This window comes from Scyliorhinus torazame, chromosome 5, assembly GCF_047496885.1.
Source record: "Scyliorhinus torazame isolate Kashiwa2021f chromosome 5, sScyTor2.1, whole genome shotgun sequence".
NCBI lineage: Eukaryota > Metazoa > Chordata > Chondrichthyes > Carcharhiniformes > Scyliorhinidae > Scyliorhinus > Scyliorhinus torazame.
The window spans coordinates 199,994,432-200,002,023 of NC_092711.1; positions in this window are offsets into that span (position 1 = coordinate 199,994,432).

Here is a 7,592-nt window from a genome sequence, read left to right on the forward strand (position 1 = left end):
ACTCCCTAAGGTCCTACCATTCACCGTGAATCCTACCTTGATTTGACTTTCCAAAATGCAACATCTCACACTTATCTGCTTTGAACTCCATTTGCCATTCTCGGCCCACTACCCCAGCTGATCAAGATCCTGCTTCAATTGTTGCTCACCTTTCTCACTGTCTACAATACCACCTATTTTAGTGTCATCTGCAAACTTACTGATCATGCCTTGTACATTCCCATGTAAATCATTGATATAGATAACAAGCAGCAATGGGCCCAGCACTGACCCCTGAGGCACACCACTAGTCACAGGCCTCCAGTCCAAAAAGCATCCTTTCACCATTACCCTCTGCTTCCGACCTCCAAGCCAATTGTATATCCAATTTGCCAGCTCTTCCTGGATTCCATGTGATCTAACCTTCCAGAGCAGCCTACCATGTGGAACTTTATCAAATGCCTTACTGAAGTCCATATAGACTATGTGTACCACCCTGCCCTCATCAACCTTCCTGGTCACTTCATAAAAGAACTCTAACAAATTTGTAAGGCATGATCTCCCATGCACAAAGCCATGCTGATTACACCTAATCAAACCTTGTCTTCCCAAATGCTTGTACCTTATCTCTCAGAATCCTCTCGAGTAACTTACCCACCACAGATGTTAGGCTTAAACTTCCCAGATTTTTCTTTGCAGCCCTTCTTAAATAAGTGCACAACATTTGCTACCCTCCAGTCTTCTGGTACCTCACCCGTGGCTAACAATTTTGCAAATATCTCAGCCAGGGCCCCCGCAATTTGTTCTTCACCCTCACGCAGTGTTCTTGGATACACCTGGTCAGGACCAGGAGATTCATCCACCTTCACACATTTTAATACGTCCATCACCTCCTCTACTGTAATAATACAGTTTGTTTTACAATACCATACCCCTTCCAAAACTTACATGCTTCAATTATATCACCTCGGATTATAGAACATAGAACATAGAACTGTACAGCACAGTATGATGTTGTGCCGAACTAGTCTGAAACTAAGATCAAATCAACCTACTCCCAATCATTCTAGTGCACTCCATATGCCTATCCAATAACCGCTTGAAAGTTCCTAAAGTGTCCGACTCCACTACCATAGCTGGGAGTGCGTTCCACGCCCCAACCACTCTCCGATTAAAGAACCTACCTCTGACATCCCGCCTATATATTCCACCAGGAACCATATAGTTATGCCCCCTTGTAACAGCTACATCCACCCGAGGAAAAAGCCGCTGAACGACCACTCTATCTATCCCTCTCATCATCTTATACACCTCAATTAGTCACCTCTCATCCTCCTTCGCTCCAATGAGAAAAGCCGTAGCTCCCTCAACCTTTCCTCATAAGACCCACCCACCAATCCAGGCAACATCCTGGTAAATCTCCTTTGCACCCTTTCCAATGCTTCCACATCCTTCCTAGAATGAGGTGAACAGAACGGCACACAATACTCCAAATTTGGTGTTGCCTTTTTTACCTACTGTAAATACGGCGGTCAGTGAGGTAGCCCTTCTTTCTTTAGATATCAATATTATATTGCTCAGAGTCCCCAGGTATCAAATGATACCACCACAAGGTTCAACTGGGTATCGACCAAAGAGCCAAACACCAGTTAGTTAGTCCAAGATCAAGGGTACTTTATTTACACACACAATTAATCATGCAACATAAACACTACTCGTTAAATTACACCTATCAACTATGACAACCTGTACTTAACTTCAGCTGAACAGCCGGCTGAGGTCAGAGGAACAGGGCCATTGTTCCAGTCTGGGTCTATCGGGTCTGGAGAGCTAACTGCTGCTCAGCTGGGCTCATTTGTCTGGTAGCGGGCGTTGAACTTGAACTTGCTTCTGGTGGTGCTGCCACCAAGTAGACATTGCCGGAGAGCCAGGTCCAAGAGAGGCCGAACACATGGTGGTCTCTCTTTTTATCCTTGGGGGTTTTCGCGCTCTTTTGGGCGGTCCTTCAGTTTGGACCCCACTAATTGGGTAATTTTTGATCACTGTGTTCGATTCAAACCAATAAAGGGGCGGGTGCCTTGATGGCTGGGTGTGTCCTAAGCAGTTATTGACCGTGTTGTTTACACTTCATGAGTGCAGGGAGTGGCACCGACATGTCTGGGATTGTGTCGGTCGCTCAAGTATCAGTTCTTTGTCTGACGGAGATGGGCCATCAAAATGCTAATCGATTTGGGGTTTCGATACCGTCTGGATTCCTGCCTGAACCTTGCATTGTCCATTTTTCCTGTTATGCTTTGCGACCGTCCCTGTGGCCATCCCAGATGGCTACAGTGGTCTAACCAAGGTCTTGTACAGTTGCAGCATAACTTCATGGCTCTTAAACTCAATCCCCCTGTTAATAAATGCTCACACACTATAGGCTTTCTTCGCGGCTCGATCCACTTGGGTGGCAACTTTCAGAGATCTATGGACATGAACTCCGAGATCTCTCTGCTCCTCCACATTCTTCAGAACCCTGCCGTTAACCCTGTAATCCGCATTCAAATTTGTCCTACCAAAATGAATCACCTCACACTTATCAGGGTGAGGTGATACTCCATCTGCCACTTTTCAGCCCAGCTCTGCATCCTATCAATGTCTCTTTGCAGCCTACAACAGCCCTCCACATTATCGACTACTCCACCAATATTGGTGTCATCAGCAAATTTACTCACCCAACCTTCAACTCCATCATCCAAGTCATTGATAAAAATCACAAATAGCAGAGGACCCAGCACTGATCCCTGTGGTACACCGCTGGTGATTTGGCTCCAGGATGAAAATTTACCATCTACCACCACCATCTGTCTTCTATGTGATATCCAGTTACTGATCCAATCGGCGAAATTTCCCTCTATGCCATGCCTCCTTACTTTCTGCATGAGTCGACCATGGCACCTTATCAAACGCCTTACTAAAATCCATGTATACGACATCAACTGCTCTACCTTCATCTATGCACTTAGTTACCTCCTCAAAGAATACAATCAAACTTGTGGGGCAAGACTTACCCCTCACAAATCCATGCTAACTATCCTGGATTAAGCTGTATCTTTCCAAATGATCAGAAATCCTATCCCTCAGGTCCCTTTCCAATAATTTACCGATGACCGAAGTGAGACTAATCGGCCTACAATTCCCAGGGTTATACCTATTCCCTTTCTTGAACAAGGGGACAACATTCGCCTCTCTCCAGTCTTCGGGCATTATTCGTAAAAAAACTGAGAGGACATAAAGATCAAAGCCAGAGGCTCTGCAATCTCATCCCTCGCCTCCCAAAGAATCCTAGGATATATCCCATCAGGCCCAGGGGACTTATCTATCCTCAGGCTTCTCAAAATTTCTAACACATCTTCCTTCCGAATATCTACCTCCTCCAGCCTACCAGCCTGTATCGCACTATCCTCCTCAACAACATGGCCCCTCTCCTTTGTGAACACTGAAGAAAAGTATTCATTTAGGGCCTCTCCTATATCTTCAGACTCCATGCACACGTTCCCACTGCTGTCCTTGACCGGCCCTACCCTCACCCTGGTCATTACTTTATTCCTCACATAAGTGTAAAAAGCCTTGGAGTTTTCCTTGATCCTACCCGCCAAGGACTTTTCATGCCCCGTCCTAGCTCTCCTAAGCCCTTTCTTGAGCTCCTTCCTAACTATCTTGTATCCCTCAAGTGCCCTAACTGAACCTTGTTTTCTCATCCTAACATAAACCAATTTCTTCCTCTTGACAAGACATTCAACTTCTTTGGTAAACCATGATTCCCTCACTCGACCATTTCCTCCCTGCCTGACAGGGACATACATATCAAGGATACGCAGTATTTGCTCCTTGAACAAGCTCCACATCTCAATTGTGCCTATCCCTGACAGTTCCTGTTTCCATCTTATGCTCCCCAGTTCTTGCCTAATTACATCATAATTACCCTTCCCCCAGTTATAAACCTTGCCCTGCCATATAGAACAAAGAACAAAGAAATGTACAGCACAGGAACAGGCCCTTCGGCCCTCCAAGCCCGTGCCGACCATGCTGCCCGACTAAACTACAATCTTCTACACTTCCTGGGTCCATATCCCTCTATTCCCATCCTATTCATGTATTTGTCAAGATGCCCCTTAATTGTCACTATCGTCCCTGCTTCCACCACCTCCACCAGTAGCGAGTTCCAGGCACCCACTACCCTCTGCGTAAAAAACTTGCCTCGTACATCTACTCTAAACCTTGCCCTTCTCGCCTTAAACCTATGCCCCCTAGTAATTGACCCCTCTACCCCAGGGAAAAGCCTCTGACTATCCACTCTGTCTATGCCCCTCATAATTTTGTAGACCTCTTTCAGGTCGCCCCTCAACCTCCTTTGTTCCAGTGAGAACAAACCGAGTTTATTCAACCGCTCCTCATAGCTAATGCCCTCCATACCAGGCAACATTCTGGTAAATCTCTTCTGCACCCTCTCTAAAGCCTCCACATCCTTCTGGTAATGTGGCGACCAGAATTGAACACTATACTCCAAGTGTGGCCTAACTAAGGTTCTATACAGCTGCAACATGACTTGCCAATTCTTATACTCAATGCCCCGGCCAATGAAGGCAAGCATGCCGTATGCCTTCTTGACTACCTTCTCCACCTGTGTTGCCCCTTTCAGTGACCTGTGGACCTGTACTCCTAGATCTCATTGACTTTCAATACTCTTCAGGTTCTACCATTCACCGTATATTCCCTACCTGCATTAGACCTTCCAAAATGCATTACCTCACATTTGTCCGGATTAAACTCCATCTGCCATCTCTCCGCCCAAGTCTCCAACCAATCTAAATCCTGTTGTATCCTCTGACAGTCCTCATCGCTATCCGCAATTCCACCAACCTTTGTGTCATCTGCAAACTTACTAATCAGACCAGCTACATTTTCCTCCAAATCATTTATGTATACTAAAAACAGCAAAGGTCCCAGCACTGATCCCTGTGGAACACCACTGGTCACGGCCCTCCAATTAGAAAAGCGAGATATGTTCCTATCCCTCTCCATTGTTATAGTGAAAGTCACCAAATTGTGGTCACTATCTCCAAAGTGCTCTCCCACAACCAAATCTAACACTTGGCCCGGTTCATTACCCAGTACCAAATCCAATGTGGCCTCACCTCTTGTCGGTCTATCCACATATTGTGTGAAGAAACCCTCCTGCACACATTGGATAAAAACAGCCCCATCCAAACTATTCGAATTATAGTGGTTCCAATCAATATTTGGAATGTTAAAGTCACCCATGACAACTACCCTGTGACTACCGCTCCTATCCAAAATCTGCACTGCAATCTTTTCCTCCACATCTCTGTTACTGTTTGGGGGCCTATAGAAAACTCCTAACAAAGTGACCGCTCCTTTCCTATTTCTAACTTCAGCCTACACTACCTCAGTAGACAGATCCTCATCAAACTGCCTTTCTGCAGCCATTATACTATCCTTGATTAACAGCTACTCCTCCACCTCTTTTACCACCTTCCCTCATCTTACGAAACATCTAAACCCCGGAACCTCCAACAACCATTCCTGCCCCTGTTCTATCCACGTCTCCGTAATGGCCACAGTATCGTAGTCCCCAGTACCAGTCCATGCTTCAAGCTCACCAACCTTATTCCTGCTGCTCCTTGCATTGAAGTAGACACACTTCAAACCACCTTCATGCCTACAGGTCCACTCTTGTGACCTTGGTACCTTCCTCAGTACTGCACTACCCTCAACTTCATGAACCCCAGGAACGCTATCTCCTGGACTACAAATCAGTTCCCCATCCCCCTGCCAAATTAGTTTAAAACCCCCGAAGAGCTGTAGCAAATTTCCCTCCCAGGATATTGGTGCCTCTCTGGTTCAGGTGTAACCCATCCTGTTTGTACCGGTCCCTCCTTCCCCAGAATGTGCTCCAATTATCCAAGTAACTGAAACCCTCCCTCCGACACCATCCCTGTAGCCACGTGTTAAACTGCACTCTCTCCCTGTTCCTCACCTCGCTAGCACGTGGCCCTGGCAGCAAACCAGAGATGACAATACTGTTTGTCCTGGCTCTCAACTTCCACCCTAGCTCCCTGAATTCCTGCTTTACATCCCCGCCCCTTTTCCTCCCTATGTCGTTGGTACCGATGTTTACCATGACATGTGGCTGTTCACCCTCCCCCTTAAGGAACCTGAAAACATGATCAGAGACGTCACGGACCTTGGCACCCGGGAGGCAACACATCAACCATGAGCCTCTATCGTTGCCAAAGAATCACCTATCTGTACCTCTAACTATAGAGTCTCCAATAACTAATGCTCTCCTGCTCCCCCTCTTCCCTTCTGAGCCACAGGGACAGACTCAGTGCCAGAGACCTGGTCACCGTGGCTTACCTCTGGTAGTCCCCCCCCCCGTCCCCCCCGTCCCCCCTGTCCCACCCCAACAGTATCCAAAACGGTATATCTGTTATTGATGGGAACAACCACAGGGGATCCCTGCACTGACTGCTTCTTCCCCCTCCTTTTAAACGTCACCCAGCTACCTTCATTCTTAGGAGTAACCACATCCCTGCAGCTTCTATCTATAACCGACTCTGCCTCCCGAATGATCCTCAGTTCATCCAGCTCCAGCTCTAGTTCCCTAACGCAGTTTCTGAGGAGCTGGAGATGGGTGCACTTCCCGCAGGTGAACTCAGCAGGGCCACTGAGGGCGTCCCTCATCTCGAACATCCTGCAGGAGGAACATTGCACTGCCCTCTCTGCCATCCCTTCCATTTATCCACTTGACAATTACGGGGAAAAAAAGCTTACCTGATTTCCTCACTCCCCGACAGCAGCTTTGAACTTGTTCCTGCAGTCTATCCTCACTGAGAGCTCCTTCTAGTCGCAGTGACTGCACCTCAGGCAAATCATTGCCCGCAACAGCCAATCAGCATCGCCGCTCTGCTGCCCTCTGCAGGATTCTTCTTAACTTCAATGAGTATTGGTCCAACCAGCTCAACCTCTCCTTGAAGATAACCCTTTTCAGGAATCAGCCTAGTGAACATCCAATAAGGTAGGGAAGAGCCAGTGAACTTTCCAATTGAAGGAAGTGTCCAGACTATGATTGTGTCAAGCAACCAATGACTGAGGCATATTGGGGTGAAGCGATTGGAAGATGGAGGTCATTTGATGAAACCGCCTACGATTTACTCAACCAATGCTGGTGGTTGACCGTAAGGTAGTGATGGACATCCCATTCACAGACATAATTGGAAAAGAAATTGCAGAGGAGAGATGAGAAGGATTTGCTTGTTGTGATCTGGAATGTGCCACCTCAAAAGGAGGTCGAAACAGATTCAATCATTAACTTTAAAAAATAAAGTTTGCGAAAGAATTTGAAAGGTGAAATTTAGGGAAAGAGCAGGAGGAATGAGACGAGTTAACACTATCTAAGAGTCAATACAAGCAAGATGGACCTAATTGTCTCCTTCTGAATCATTCTATAATTATGTTAGCATTCATATGAGGTGTGATTGGCATCCCCAACATGAACTCTAACTACTTATCCATATCATCACTGAGATTAGGGGCTGCATTCTCTGTCC